This window comes from Alosa alosa, chromosome 7, assembly GCF_017589495.1.
Source record: "Alosa alosa isolate M-15738 ecotype Scorff River chromosome 7, AALO_Geno_1.1, whole genome shotgun sequence".
In the NCBI taxonomy this organism is placed as follows: domain Eukaryota; kingdom Metazoa; phylum Chordata; class Actinopteri; order Clupeiformes; family Clupeidae; genus Alosa; species Alosa alosa.
The window spans coordinates 22,385,085-22,400,289 of record NC_063195.1 but is presented as its reverse complement, the minus strand read 5'-3'; positions in this window follow the sequence as shown (position 1 = coordinate 22,400,289).

Sequence of the window (15,205 nt, the reverse complement as noted above, 5' to 3'; positions counted from 1 at the left end):
CAAAACACCTTAAGCTACTGTGTAGTAGGTCCCATTTAGAAGTGGCTACTTCATTCGCGCTTTCCTTGACTCATGGAGCTGCGTGAATGTTATTACAACTTTTCGCCACGATATGACAGTTTAAGTCCGCTTTGATACTGTAAGGCGTAAGCCATTGGTTTCAAAGGAGATTTTATTTGTGTCGCCAGCATAGCCTATTGACAATTTATGTTGTCATTAGGCCTACCTTATAATCCTACCTGTAGCTTAGGGAAGCTAACAACTTTCTATTAGGATCTAGTTTGTTAGTTACCGTTTTGTCATAACTCCCTGATGCATTTTTGCATTTAGAATAGCCAGAGCGTGTATATCTCAATCGGAAAATTAAACAATATCGGGTGCCTATGGACTAGGCTGGGTGAACCCAGCCTGATCTGCCCGGGCTATTTATTTTTTTTGATTTCTTAAAAGATTGAGCTTGGTCTGATGAAAGCCAGACTAGCCATGGACCTCAGTTAAACAATGCAAGGGAACATGAATCAGCCTATATTTGCACTAACAATAACGGACAAAAGCTCTTCAACTTTGGCCCGTTAAAATGTGTATGAACAGTCTAGCGACGCATTTCATCAAGGCCCATTTGGACATGTCAGTTATTTGCACCACTGGTTAGATGTAAAACAGCATTTCGTTTCAGACTAGGCTACTGTTACTTAATTTGTGCATTAACAATAACGTTTCAGACTACTGTTACTTAATTTGTGCATTGACAATAAAGTATTACATGAACTAAAGATGACTAAAATCTTATGTAGAAGAAGAAACATTCACAAAAAATCCATCCATCCAAAAATGACCTTTGTTTTTGATAGCTGTTGAAAACGGCATGGAACTGACAGAGATGTTTTGTTTATAAATACATAAAAATAAATAAATAAATAACATTATGCTGATACCTTTTGCTTTTCCCAAATACAATGTAGCCTACAGGTGTAAGTGACCTTTCATCAATCCAGTTGCAATGGATGAACTGTGATGAACTGCCCTACTTGTGATTGTTTAGAGATTTTAAAGGTTTTATAACAATTCTACATCTTCTTTGGCTATTCTACAATCTATTCACCTTTTCAGCACCAGTAGGGTACTTTCTGTGCAGCCGCACACACACACTCAGGCATGCCAAATAAGCATACACAAAGTTTCAAGAGTGGGGGATGGAGTAAAATATGGAGACAAATTGAAGTGTGATTTATTTTTTTTGAACGGATGTACAGGACTGAGCTGCGGGTCATATTTTGTACCGCTTATGCGGTACATCTAGTTATTAAACATAAAGTAGTTGGATTTGAGAATGAATTTAGTAAGAGTCATCAGAAATTCCACTGGTGCTTCCACTCACTGGCCTCCAGAAAAAATTGATGGCTTGCAAAACCATCTTCATGGATGTTAGTGTAAAGACTTTCTACGTCAAAAAAAAGTTACCAAAAGGGAATGCTTAGGTATAGACATCTCTCTGACCAAATTTAAAATATCCCTGGTGTCAGCGACATAAGATGGAAGTGTTTTGACTATGTCTTTAATAAAAAAGTCCACAAATTGACTCAGGGGACAAGAGACAGAGAAGAATTGTTAAACTCTTCCAATAAGGGGTTCAAAACAATAGTAGGCCTACATTTGTGTCAGTCTCTAGACAGGTCAAGTTTAATAATAAAACAAACATTGGGCCTTACTGGATTGTGATCCCAATTTAAATCATTTGTCGTCGGTAAAACCACAATTCTGTTTTAAAAGAAGCAAAAACGTGAGGGATATGGTTGTGAGTTCTATGTACAGAGAACCTATGCAGACAAATTGGCTTACCCAAACTGTTTATGGAAATTACAGATGTGGAAAGTGTGCTCATTGTTTGAATACTAGTGATACTAAAATATTCTACCACCCACATTCAGGCAAAAAATACCATATAAAAGAATGTATTAATTGCTTGTCCACACATGTAGTGTATGTGTTAAAAATGTCCATGTGGTTTAATGTATGTGGGTCAAAAACAAAACGGAATCTCAAATTAAGAATTGCTGAACATAAAGCCGCAATTAGAAATGGAAATATGGACTATGCAATTGCTCGACATTATAAAGAAAAAAAAAAAAAAAATCATGGATCACCTTCCACTCTGAAATTCATGGGTATTGAAAAGAGTTAAGCCTCTCATCCGAGGGGGGCAATCTGATTAATCAACTCCTAAGAAGGGAAGCATTTTGGATCCATGAATTAAATACTGTAGAGCCTGCTGGTTTGAATGAACTACTAGATCTAAGTATGTTTTGTAAAGTTGTGGTCTTTTGAAAATTTGAATCTTAACACTGACAGAAAATATGAGTAATCAAGCACTTGCACTTTAATTAATAGGTGGAGTTTTATAGGTCTATTGGTAACTTGTAATCCGCTATGAAGATGGGAAATTACTATTATTATGACCGCCCTTGGCCAAAGCGCATATAGGTTTAGTCAGATTTTTTTTTTTCTTTTTTTTTTTTCGCGATGCCCAAATTTCCGTCAATGATTCCCGGGACACTGAAAGACCGGGGTACATCGAAACTTGGTGGGCATGTAACCCCACATGGATAGCATGGAACCATCGTTTTTCGTTTTGATCTGTAGCCCCCGGCTGGACTGGACCCCGAAAGGAGGGTAGGGCAGACACAGTTTTTGTGAATATCTCGAAAACCGTAGGGTTTAGGAGGACCTTTTTTTGGTATGTTGATCTCAAGGGGCCATGTCAACCCATTCCATAACCACTCATTTCATGTATAGCGCCACCTAGTTAAACACAAAAAGTAAAAATGAGGTGTTGTAATTGAAGGTATCTTGTGACCTAACATAGTCAAAACTGCACGAAATTGGAATTGTAGGATCATTATGACACCCCTCTGTATGCACGCCAAGTTTTGTGGAATTCCGTTCATGGGGGCCACACAATAAATTAATTTTATGTTACTATACACCAACTGGCCTGTAGGTGGCCGGAGACAGTTTTCTGTGAATATCTCGAGAACCGTAGGGCCTAGGAGGTCCATCTTTTTTATGTATGTTGGTCTTAAGGGGCATGTCAACCCATCCCATTACCACTTATTTCATGTATAGCGCCACCTAGTTAAAAATTAAAAGCAAAAAAATTAGGTGTTTTCATCTCAATATCTCTGGCTGACAAGGTCAAAACTGCACGAAATTAAAAGTGTAGGATCATTATGACACCCTCTGAATGCATGCCAAGTTTTGTGTACTTTCGTTCATGGGGGCCTTACAATAAAATAATTTAGGTGTACATTTAGTGACGCACACCAACAAGGATTCCCGACACTGAAAGACCGGGTACACAAAACTTGGTGGGCATGTACCCCACATGGATAGCATGGAACCGGCCATTTTCGCTTTCATCTGCAGCCCCCGCTGGACTGGACCCCCGAAAGGAGGGTAGGGCAGACACAGTTCTCTGTGAATCTTTATGGTATGTTGGTCCTAAGGGCCCACATCAACCTGGCTCATAATCACCATTTGTGATTTGCGCCCCCGGTAAAAAATGAAAATCAGTAGGGATTAAAGAAAGCCAAAATAAATATTCATCATCATCATCATGGCTGCATTTTCAGTATTGGTCGCTTATCGCTTGTCCACTAGATGGCGATCGCTGCAGTGAGACGTAATTTTGTTGGAAGTTAAAAGTGGGTTGAAAAACAATGGACGCTTTCATACAAGGACTGTAATTTGATCGCAGCCAACATCTAATAAGGATAGGACGATGTTCACATGAAGTGTAATTCCCATTTCTCTTCTTGAAGCCGCAAATAAATCTGAGGGATGTTTATCGACATGCTTGGTTTTTACTGCAGGTAATGCTAATCTTGTAATATCAATAAGGACCTAGGTAATGTTACCAAGTAGCTGGTTGAGTGATGGAGGCATTTGATTTTATTGCATTTGTAGAAAACTATAAATGCGGTTATACCAAGCAAAATGTATAGCAGCACTGTTTGTATCTTTCGACTGTCATTTTGTTGCACGCGCTACAAAATCATTCTGTGCAATGGAAGATTTTACCAACGCTACACCGGGTCTGATACAGTTTTGCCTATACATGAGACTGAGACGCGTTTATTTTGTTTTAAGTGCGCAGGGGGTGTGAGGGGAATCGATGTGCTTTGATTACAGCTTGGTAGTTGTAGTCTGTGAAATTAAAAAAGCACGCGGTGTGTGAAGTATCCAAACAATGACACCTTCATTTCATTATGGCTGCTTTAGCAAAACACCTTAAGCTACTGTGTAGTAGGTCCCATTTAGAAGTGGCTACTTCATTCTCGCGCTTCCTTGACTCATGGAGCTGCGTGAATGTTATTACAACTTTTCGCCACCTATATGACAGTTTAAGTCCGCTTGATACTGTAAGGCGAAGCCATTGGTTTCCAAAGGAGATTTTATTTGTGTCGCCAGCATAGCCTATTGACAATTTATGTTGTCATTAGGCCTACCTTATAATCCTACCTGTAGCTTAGGGAAGCTAACAACTTTCTATTAGGATCTAGTTTGTTAGTTACCGTTTTGTCATAACTCCCTGATGCATTTTTGCATTTAGAATAGCCAGAGCGTGTATATCTCAATCGAAAAATTAAACAATATCGGTGCCTATGGACTAGGCTGGGTGAACCCAGCCTGATCTGCCCGGGCTATTTATTTTTTGATTTCTTAAAAGATTGAGCTTGGTCTGATGAAAGCCAGACTAGCCATGGACCTCAGTTAAACAATGCAAGGGAACATGAATCAGCCTATATTTGCACTAACAATAACGACAAAAGCTCTTCAACTTTGGGTCTGCTAAAATGTGTATGAACAGTCTAGCGACATTTTCATCAAGGCCCATTTGGACATGTCAGTTATTTGCACCACTGGTTAGATGTAAAACAGCATTTTACGTTTCAGACTAGGCTACTGTTACTTAATTTGTGCATTAACAATAACGCTTCAGACTACTGTTACTTAATTTGTGCATTGACAATAAAGTATTACATGAACTAAAGATGACTAAAATCTTATGTAGAAGAAGAAACATTCACAAAAATCCATCCATCCAAAATGACCTTTGTTTTGATAGCTGTTGAAAACGGCATGGAACTGACAGAGATGTTTTTGTTTATAAATACATAAAAATAAATAAATAAATAAATAACATTATGCTGATACCTTTTGCTTTTCCCAAATACAATGTAGCCTACAGGTGTAAGTGACCTTTCATCAATCCAGTTGCAATGGATGAACTGTGATGAACTGCCCTACTTGTGATTGTTTAGAGATTTTAAAGGTTTTATAACAATTCTACATCTTCTTTGGCTATTCTACAATCTATTCACCTTTTCAGCACCAGTAGGGTACTTTCTGTGCAGCCGCACACACACACTCAGGCATGCCAAATAAGCATACACAAAAGTTTCAAGAGTGGGGGATGGAGTAAAATATGGAGACAAATTGAAGTGTGATTTATTTTCGCGGAACGGATGTACAGGACTGAGCGGCGGTCATATTTTGTACCGCTATGCGGTACATCTAGTTATTAAACATAAAGTAGTTGGATTTGAGAATGAATTTAGTAAGAGTCATCAGAAATTCCACTGGTGCGCCACTCTCACTGGCCTCCAGAAAAAAATTGATGGCTTGCAAACCATCTTCATGCGGGATGTTAGTGTAAAGACTTTCTACGTCAAAAGTTACCAAAAGGGAATGCTTAGGTATAGACATCTCTCTGACCAAATTTAAAATATCCCTGGTGTCAGCGACATAAGATGGAAGTGTTTTGACTATGTCTTTAATAAAAAAAGTCCACAAATTGACTCAGGGGACAAGAGACAGAGAAGAATTGTTAAACTCTTCCAATAAGGGGGTTCAAAACAATAGTAGGCCTACATTTGTGTCAGTCTCTAGACAGGTCAAGCGAATAATAAACAAACATTGGGCCTTACTGGATTGTGATCCCAATTTAAATCATTTGTCGTCGGTAAAACCACAATTCTGTTTTAAAAGAAGCAAAAACGTGAGGGATATGGTTGTGAGTTCTATGTACAGAGAACCTATGCAGACAAATTGGCTTACCCAAACTGTTTATGGAAATTACAGATGTGGAAAGTGTGCTCATTGTTTGAATACTAGTGATACTAAAATATTCTACCACCCACATTCAGGCAAAAAATACCATATAAAAGAATGTATTAATTGCTTGTCCACACATGTAGTGTATGTGTTAAAATGTCCATGTGGTTTAATGTATGTGGGTCAAACAAAACGGAATCTCAAATTAAGAATTGCTGAACATAAAGCCGCAATTAGAAATGGAAATATGGACTATGCAATTGCTCGACATTATAAAGAAAAAAAAAAAAAAAAAAAAAAAAATCATGGATCACCTTCCACTCTGAAATTCATGGGTATTGAAAGAGTTAAGCCTCATCCGAGGGGGGCAATCTGATTAATCAACTCCTAAGAAGGGAAGCATTTTGGATCCATGAATTAAATACTGTAGAGCCTGCTGGTTTGAATGAACTACTAGATCTAAGTATGTTTTTGTAAAGTTGTGGTCTTTTGAAAATTTGAATCTTAACACTGACAGAAAATATGAGTAATCAAGCACTTGCACTTTAATTAATAGGTGGAGTTTTATAGGTCTATTGGTAACTTGTACTCCGCTATGAAGATGGGAAATTACTATTACTATTATTATGACCGCCAAGAGCTTAAGCGGCATATAGGTTTAGTCAGATTTTTTTTTTTTTTTTTTTTTCTTCTTTTTTTTAGCATGCCCAAATTTCCGCCAATGATTCCCGGACACTGAAAGACCGGGGTATTACTGCGAAACTTGGTGGGCATGTAACCCCACATGGATAGCATGGAACCATCGTTTTTCGTTTTGATCTGTAGCCCCCCGCTGGACTGGACCCCCGAAAGGAGGGTAGGGGCAGACACAGTTTTCTGTGAATATCTCAAAACCGTAGGGTTTAGGAGGACCATTTTTTTGGTATGTTGATCTCAAGGCCATGTCAACCCATTCCATAACCACTCATTTCATGTATAGCCACCTAGTTAAACACAAAAAAGTAAAAATGAGGTGTTGTAATTGAAGGTATCTGTGACCTAACATAGTCAAAACTGCACGAAATTGGAATTGTAGGATCATTATGACACCCTCTGTATGCACGCCAAGTTTTGTGGAATTCCGTTCATGGGGGCCACACAATAAATTAATTTATGTTACTATACACCAACTGGCCTGTAGGTGGCGAGAGACAGTTTTCTGTGAATATCTCGAGAACCGTAGGGCCTAGGAGGTCCATCTTTTTTATGTATGTTGGTCTTAAGGGGGCATGTCAACCCATCCCATTACCACTTTTCATGTATAGCGCCACCTAGTTAAAAATTAAAAAGCAAACAATTAGGTGTTTTCATCATATTATCTCTGGCTGACGAGGTCAAAACTGCACGAAATTAAAAGTGTAGGATCATTATGACACCCTTGATCTGTAGCCCCCCCCGCTGGACTGGACCCCCCGAAAGGAGGGTAGGGCAGACACAGTTCTCTGTGAATATCTTGAGAACTGTAGGGCCTAGGATGACCAATTTTTTCTGTATGTTTGCCTCCAGGGGTCATGTTAACCCATTCCATGTGCACACATGTGCATAAACAGATACACACGCACACACATACATTTACAGTAATCATACGTATGACACTCACACAGTAGACATATGTACGCATGCATGCACATGCACAAACACACATACGCAGGCAAACACACAAGCACGCACATACACACACACCCACACACAAACATAAATTTGTACACGCACACAATTCAAGAATTTTTCCCGTCATCTACTCCCTGATTTTTGGTCATTGATACCCGGACACCAACCACCGGGTACATGAAATTTGGTGGGTATGTAGCCCCACTAGACTTTTACGGAAAAATTTCATTTCGCATCTGGGGACCACCACCAGACCCCCACCCACCCCCACCCCCTGGGCTGGAAACCCCAAAAAAAAAAAAAAACAGTTTTTCCTAAATAACTACCTGAACCGGCACTGAGGATGAAGAATCTTTATGGTATGTTGGTCTCAAGGGCCCACATCAACCTGGCTCATAATCTCATTTGTGATTTGCACCCCCACCCCCCGGTAAAAAATGAAAATGCAATATTATTTTGCTTTAATTGCCTAGATCTTCAGTTAAGATGTTCAGAACTGCACCAAATTGTATGTGTATGATTGACCTGGCATTCTCTGGGGGTATGCCAAGTTTCGTGGAATTTCATCCATGGGGGGGGGGGGGGGTCTAAAAATTAGGTTGTGTACATTTAGTGACTGTACACTCATTGGCCTGTAAATGGCGGTGCACACATATACACATGCACACACACATACTATCGGTATTAGAACGGCCGATACATAATTACAAATTCAGTAGGATTATTAGAAAGCCAAAATAAATATTCATCATCATCATGGCTGCATTTTCAGTATTGGCGATAAGTAGTCGTTTGTCCACTAGATGGCGCATCGTTGCAGTGAGACGTAATTTTGTTGGAAGTTAAAAGTGGGTTGGAAAAAACAATGGACGCTTCCTACAAGGACTAATTTACCGCAGCGGACATCTAATAAGGATAGGACGATGTTCACATGAAGTGTAATTCCCATTTCTTCTTGAAGCCGAAATAAATCTGAGGATGTTTATCGGACATGCTTGGTTTTTACTGCAGGTACGTTAATCTTGTAATATCAATAAGGACCTAGGTAATGTTACCGTTAGTTGAGTGATGGAGGCATTTGATTGATTGCATTTGTAGAAAACTATAAATGCGGTTATACCAAGCAAATTGATAGCAGCAAACAGTGTATCTTTCGACTGTCATTTATTGCACGCGGCTAAAAATCATTCTGTGCAATGGAAGAGTTACCAACGTTACACTGGTCTGATACAGTTTTGCCTATACATGCGTGAGACTGAGACGCCTGTTTATTTTGTTTTAAGTGCGTGCATGGTGTGAGGGGAATCGATGTGCTTTGATTACAGCTTGGTAGTTGTAGTCTTGTGAAATTAAAAGTATCCAAACAATGACACCTTCATTTCATTATGGCTGCTTTAGCAACACACCTTAAGCTACTGTGTAGTGGGTCCCATCTAGAAGTGGCTACTTCATTCGCGCTTTCCTTGACTCATGGAGCTGCTTGAATGTTATTACAATTTTTCGCCACGATATGGCAGTTTAAGTCTGCTTGATACTGAGGCATAAGCCATTGGTTTCCAAAGGAGATTTTATTTGTGTCGCCAGCATAGCCTAGTGACAATTTATGTTGTAAATAGGCCTACCTTATAATCCTACCTGTAGCTTAGGGAAGCTAACAGCTTTCTATTAGGATCTAGTTTGTTAGTTACCGTTTTGTCATAACTCCCTGATGCATTTAGAATAGCCAGAGCGTGTATATCTCAATCGGAAAATTAAACAATATCGGGTGCCTATGGACTAGGCTGGGTGAACCCAGCCTGATCTGCCCGCTATTTATTTTTTGATTTCTTAAAAGATTGAGCTTGGTCTGATGAAAGCCAGACTAGCCATGGACCTCAGTTACACAATGCAAGGGAACACGAATCAGCCTATATTTGCACGAACAATAACGGACAAAAGCTCTTCAACTTTGGCCCGTTAAAATGTGTATGAACAGTCTAGCGACGCATTTCATCAAGGCCCATTTGGACATGTCAGTTATTTACACCACTGGTTAGATGTAAAACAGCATTTCGTTTCAGACTACTGTTACTTAATTTGTGCATTGACAATAAAGTATTACATGAACTAAAGATAACTAAAATCTTATGTAGAAGAAAAACATTCACAAAAATCCATCCATCCAAAAATGACCTTTGTTTTTGATAGATGTTGAAAAACGGCATGGAACTGACAGATGTTTTTGTTTATAAATACACAAAAAAAAATAAATAAAAACATTATGCTGATACCTTTGCTTTTCCCAAATACAATGTAGCCTACAGGTGTAAGTGACCTTTCATCAATCCAGTTGCAATGAATGAACTGTGATGAACTGCCCTACTTGTGATTGTTTAGAGATTTTAAAAGGTTTTATAACAATGCTACATCTTCTTTGGCTATTCTACAATCTATTCACCTTTTCAGCACCAGTAGGCTACTTTGTGCAGCCGCACACACACTCAGGCATGCCAAACAAGCATACACAAAAGTTTCAAGAGTGGGGGATGGAGTAAAATATGGAGACAAATTGAAGTGTGATTTATTTTCGCGGAACGGATGTACAGGACTGAGCGGCGGTCATATTTTGTACCGCTATGCGGTACATCTAGTTATTACCATGTTCACCATTAGACCCAATATGGGGGATGCACCACACCACACACACGTTACACCAAGACGAAGAAATATTGTGCTTCCACCCCTGTGGTGAGTCGATTGGACTTCACCCAGGAAAGCTTGTAAATTCAAGCTACTGAAATCAATTCATTAAATGTGTGCCAACAAAACAGCCTGAACAGGGCAACAGAATACATCAAGAGACTATTAAATGAGCTTGCTCCATGCAGACAACACTAAAACTTTCTGGTATAGCTAAGGAAACTTTATCCAACATTACCTTATGTTAAAATAGTATAAACAAGCAAACCAAGGATTTTAACAGGCCTACTTTTACAAATGAGTCACCTACAAGTGGCTGCAAGACAGACCAAAAAAAAAGAAATCATGACTTAAATTTACTGCATTCTCTTGGTTTTGTTGTCGATTCACTACAAAACGTGATGCACTCAAATTTACCTCAAATCACCCCTGAAAACATGCCAAAACCGCTTCATTAAGTGCCCCTTAATTTGTAAAATAGGCCCTTCATTAGACCTTAAAATGCTTTACATTTAAAGTGTAGCGTAAGGCTACCCTTTATTTGTTGTGATCAAGGACAATTGAAGTATGTTAATTTTATTTTAAGGTGTTATTTCAGGGATTCCTGAATTAGGGTTAAGGAGGAAATCACAAACGGGGTAAACTCAAGATTTGCACCTTAATCTACACACATTTCTACTGAAAAGCTACTTAATTATAGAAGGGCATAATTATATTTAAGGTCAAAAGTAAGGCATTTAAGGGATGAAATCCTTTAGTAGTGATTGATGGCATCTCTATGGACTAACATTACTCCCACTCTGATGGAAATTAATAACCATTCCTCTCTGTTGTCCCATGAAAACTCTAGCCTACCTGTTTTACAATATCACAACCATCGAGAGAGGCGAGAAACACAAGGCCCACCACAGTCCTTGTCACAGAGTACCCACAGTCTTGTGGTAGCTGGGTTAGCGAGAGAGGCTTGCCACCTGTTAAATAAAAAAAAAAAAAAAAAAAAAAAAAAAAAAAAGAGTATCTGGTCTCAAGTTACTGATGCAAACACCACAAATGAGAAGGTTGCCAGGAATCAGCTGAATTAGGCTACCAAGATCAACAGAGTTATCGTGTACACTGCAAAACAAAACAAGTTATCCAATTATTTTCTTACCTCTGTCTAACTGGAGTGAATAGCACCCAGGGCCTTGTGCCGAGAACTTCATGAGGTCATTAGTACATAATAAATCTGGTTGCATACGATGCCAGGCCCTATAGTCATCAATACCGCTTTGTCCACCCACCAGTCCTGGGTCATCGGCTTGGATGTTAACAGAGCCACCGTCTGCAGTTTCTCGTCCAATATATCGTCTCATATTCCAGATTTTGACCCAGTGAAATATCACCTGTGCCAAAAGTAATTGTCCCAGTGTGAATATTCACAGACCTTTTTTCAAGATGCATCTCATCTCTTTGCACTATTTCAAGGGTTATACCACATGTTTGGCCAATGTAAAGAAATAAGAGACACAAAAATAAAACAACTCCCCTGTTTGTTTTAAGCCCCATTTCTATGAACGTGGTTTGGCCACAACTAGTGCCCTGTACTGACCTTGCTCTCACAACTCTTTCAGTAGCTTATAAATAGGCCTTCTCAATTACCACCAATTAAAATGAGACCCGTGACCAAGCCTCTGATCAGGTTTTAATTGGCAATGCAGCTGAACACTTAATCTAGGCCTATAGGGCTCTGGTTCTACTCTTTAATTTCAATTACAGCTGAACAGATACAGCTGGCCCAATGGTTTTAGGAAGGCTACATCAACTAGGCTAAGTGGACAAGCTGTATACATTTTTGTTTTGATCAAATGTTCAGGCTGTGTCCCATTGTGAATGGCTATAGGTGCCTTTTAGGATCTCTCAATAGTTTGCTTTAATTGCTTTAATGTACAGGTTCACATGTGCACATCCACATGCAGTGGTTTTGTGCTTGAAAAGTGCTATATAAATAAATTCTATTATTATTTATTATTATTATGAAACCTGAACGGCACCAGCAAATCGAATTACGAACAAGCGAACAACAGATGGCACCAGCCAATCAAATTACAGTTATACCTTAAGTCATATGCATAGCTACCGTCGGAAACACCCATTGACATGCGTTGACGGACGCAACTGTGTGTAGAAGCCCTTACAACACTGTTTACAGCTCTTCAAGTCACTGTAAATGTAATCTTTGGTACATAGCTAATTTAGATACACTTATGGTGTGGGTGCTTGTGTTTCTTTAGAAATCTGCTGTCTTGGTTTGTTTAAAAATGTATATTAAGTGACACACCTAATAGGTTGGAAATACGGGACGGTTGGTAATGAAGTACATTCTCTGGATGCAATCTGATCAAATTTAGTCCATAGAGGGCGCTGCACTTGCCATTATTTGTTCACACCTGCTAAGGTTTAATCTGTCTTGAATAAAATCACTACCAACAGCCAATAAAAAGTCAGCCAACAAAACAAGATTGCACCAATATTGTGATATAAAGCTAAGGTTCAAACATCATGAAATTTGACATGCTCAATCTCATGTCAACATTTTGGGGTCACTAGACATTTCAATTGCATTGACAGAATACCAGCTGAGCTCAGTTGCATTGTTATGACCGCCGCGCAGCGAAGCGGCGGTCTTATAGGTTTAGTCAGATTTTTCTTTTCTTTTTCTTGCATGGCCAATTTTCCGTCAAGGATTCCCGGGACACTGAAAGACTGGGGTGCACGAAACTCGGTGGGCATGTAACCCGACAAGGATAGCATGAAAGCATCATTTTTTGTTTTGATCTGTAGCCCCCCCGCTGGACTGGACCACCCGAAAGGAGGGTAGGGCGGACACAGTTTTCTGTGAATATCTCGAGAACCGTAGGGTTTAGGAGGACCACCTTTTTTTGTATGTTGATCTTAAGGGGCCATGTCAACCCATTCCATTACCACTCATTTCATGTATAGCGCCACCTAGTTGAAAACAAAAAAGTAAAAATGAGGTATTACATGGTCAAAACTGCACAAAATTGAAAGTGTATGATCATTATGACACCCTCTGCTCTGAATGCATGCCAAGTTTCGTGGACTTTCGTTCATGCGGGGAACTGTAGGGCCTAGGATGACCATTTTTTTGCGTCAGTTTGCCAGTGGTCATGTTAACCCATATGCACACATATGCATGAACAGATATTCACACACATACATGCATTCACAGTAATCATACGTATGACACATACAGCCGTGGCCTACTGGTTAGCACTTCGGACCTGTAACCGGAGAGTTGCAGGTTCTTACCCCGACCATTAGGCACGGCTGAAGTGCCCTTGAGCAAGGCAACTAACCCCTCACTGCTCCCCGAGCGCCGCTGTTGATGCAGGCAGCTCACTGCGCCGGGATTAGTGTGTGCTTCACCTCAATGTGTGTACACTGTGTGCTGTGTGTGTTTCACTAATTCAGATAAATGCAGAGACCAAATTTCCCTCACGGGATCAAAAGAGTATATATACACTTACTTATACACATACCCTGACTTTGCTGAATTACTGAAGCTAAGCAGGCTTAGTTAGTACTTGGATAAGAAACCACCTTGGAAGAGTAGGTTCCTGCTGGAAGTGGTGTTGGTGGCTGGCCAGTAGGTGGCACTCTTCCCTGTGGCCAAAAGCCACCAAACAAATATCAATCCCAATGTCCTATTGCAGTGACAGGGACACTGTACTGCAGGAGATGTTTTCCTTTGCATGAATGTTAAATTGAGGTCCTGACTCACCATGCTTGTTAAAGATCACATGGCACTTATCGCAAAGAGTAGGTGGTTCCCTGAGTTTCTTTATGTACACATACATACACACAAAGACACACAAACACAAACACAAACTCAAAATCAAAATCAACCACACACTCTGCACACACTCAATTACAAACACACAAAAAAGGAACAAAGCAGGAAATGAACACAATTTGACAAGAGCGACTTATTTTTGTGGAAAAAATGTGCTTGACTAGGCGGCGGTCATATTTTGTACTGCTCTGCGGTACATCTAGTTTTGTATGGTGTAATTGTACTTGTAAGCACTGAAGCACTTTAAAATATACTACATTTTTAATTGAAAGTTAACCAGTATATGAATTCTGACATTTGTGTATGGAACACATTTTGGGCACATTTTTAATAGAAAGGTTAACTGTAATGAATTGTCTAAATGTTGCTTAAAAGTGTAACTGTTTATTGAATATGTATTTGCTGTGAACATTGGCGTTTTTATGGATTCATGTGATTGTGGATATGTACACAAATATGGACATTTAAATATTGTAAACAATGTAATGGCCTCTAATATCAGAATGTGATACTAAAATTGTGAAATGTTGATTGTGAAATATTTGACTAGTAATAGAAAAAGATTTCTGGATTGCCTCTAGTAGGGAAGATGACTAGTTGAGCTGTGTGATAGATTTACTAATTGACTAATTGATGACCTGAGTCAATGGACTATGTGACTAATTGATGTGATGACTTGAGTCATGTGATGTATCAGTGGCCTATCACCTGTTGGGATGGGACCTTATTTTATCTCACTTGCTTAGTTTTGAATTGAGCCTGATGAAGCAACTGGCGAAAACGTTTGCTCAATAAAAATCACTAAGAAATATAACAGTGTGCGGTGGCCACCTCTTTTTATATATGAACTTTAAAACCTGCAATCCACCAGCACCTTTTTAAGTTGGCTGTGCAAAGGGATCTCTTCTA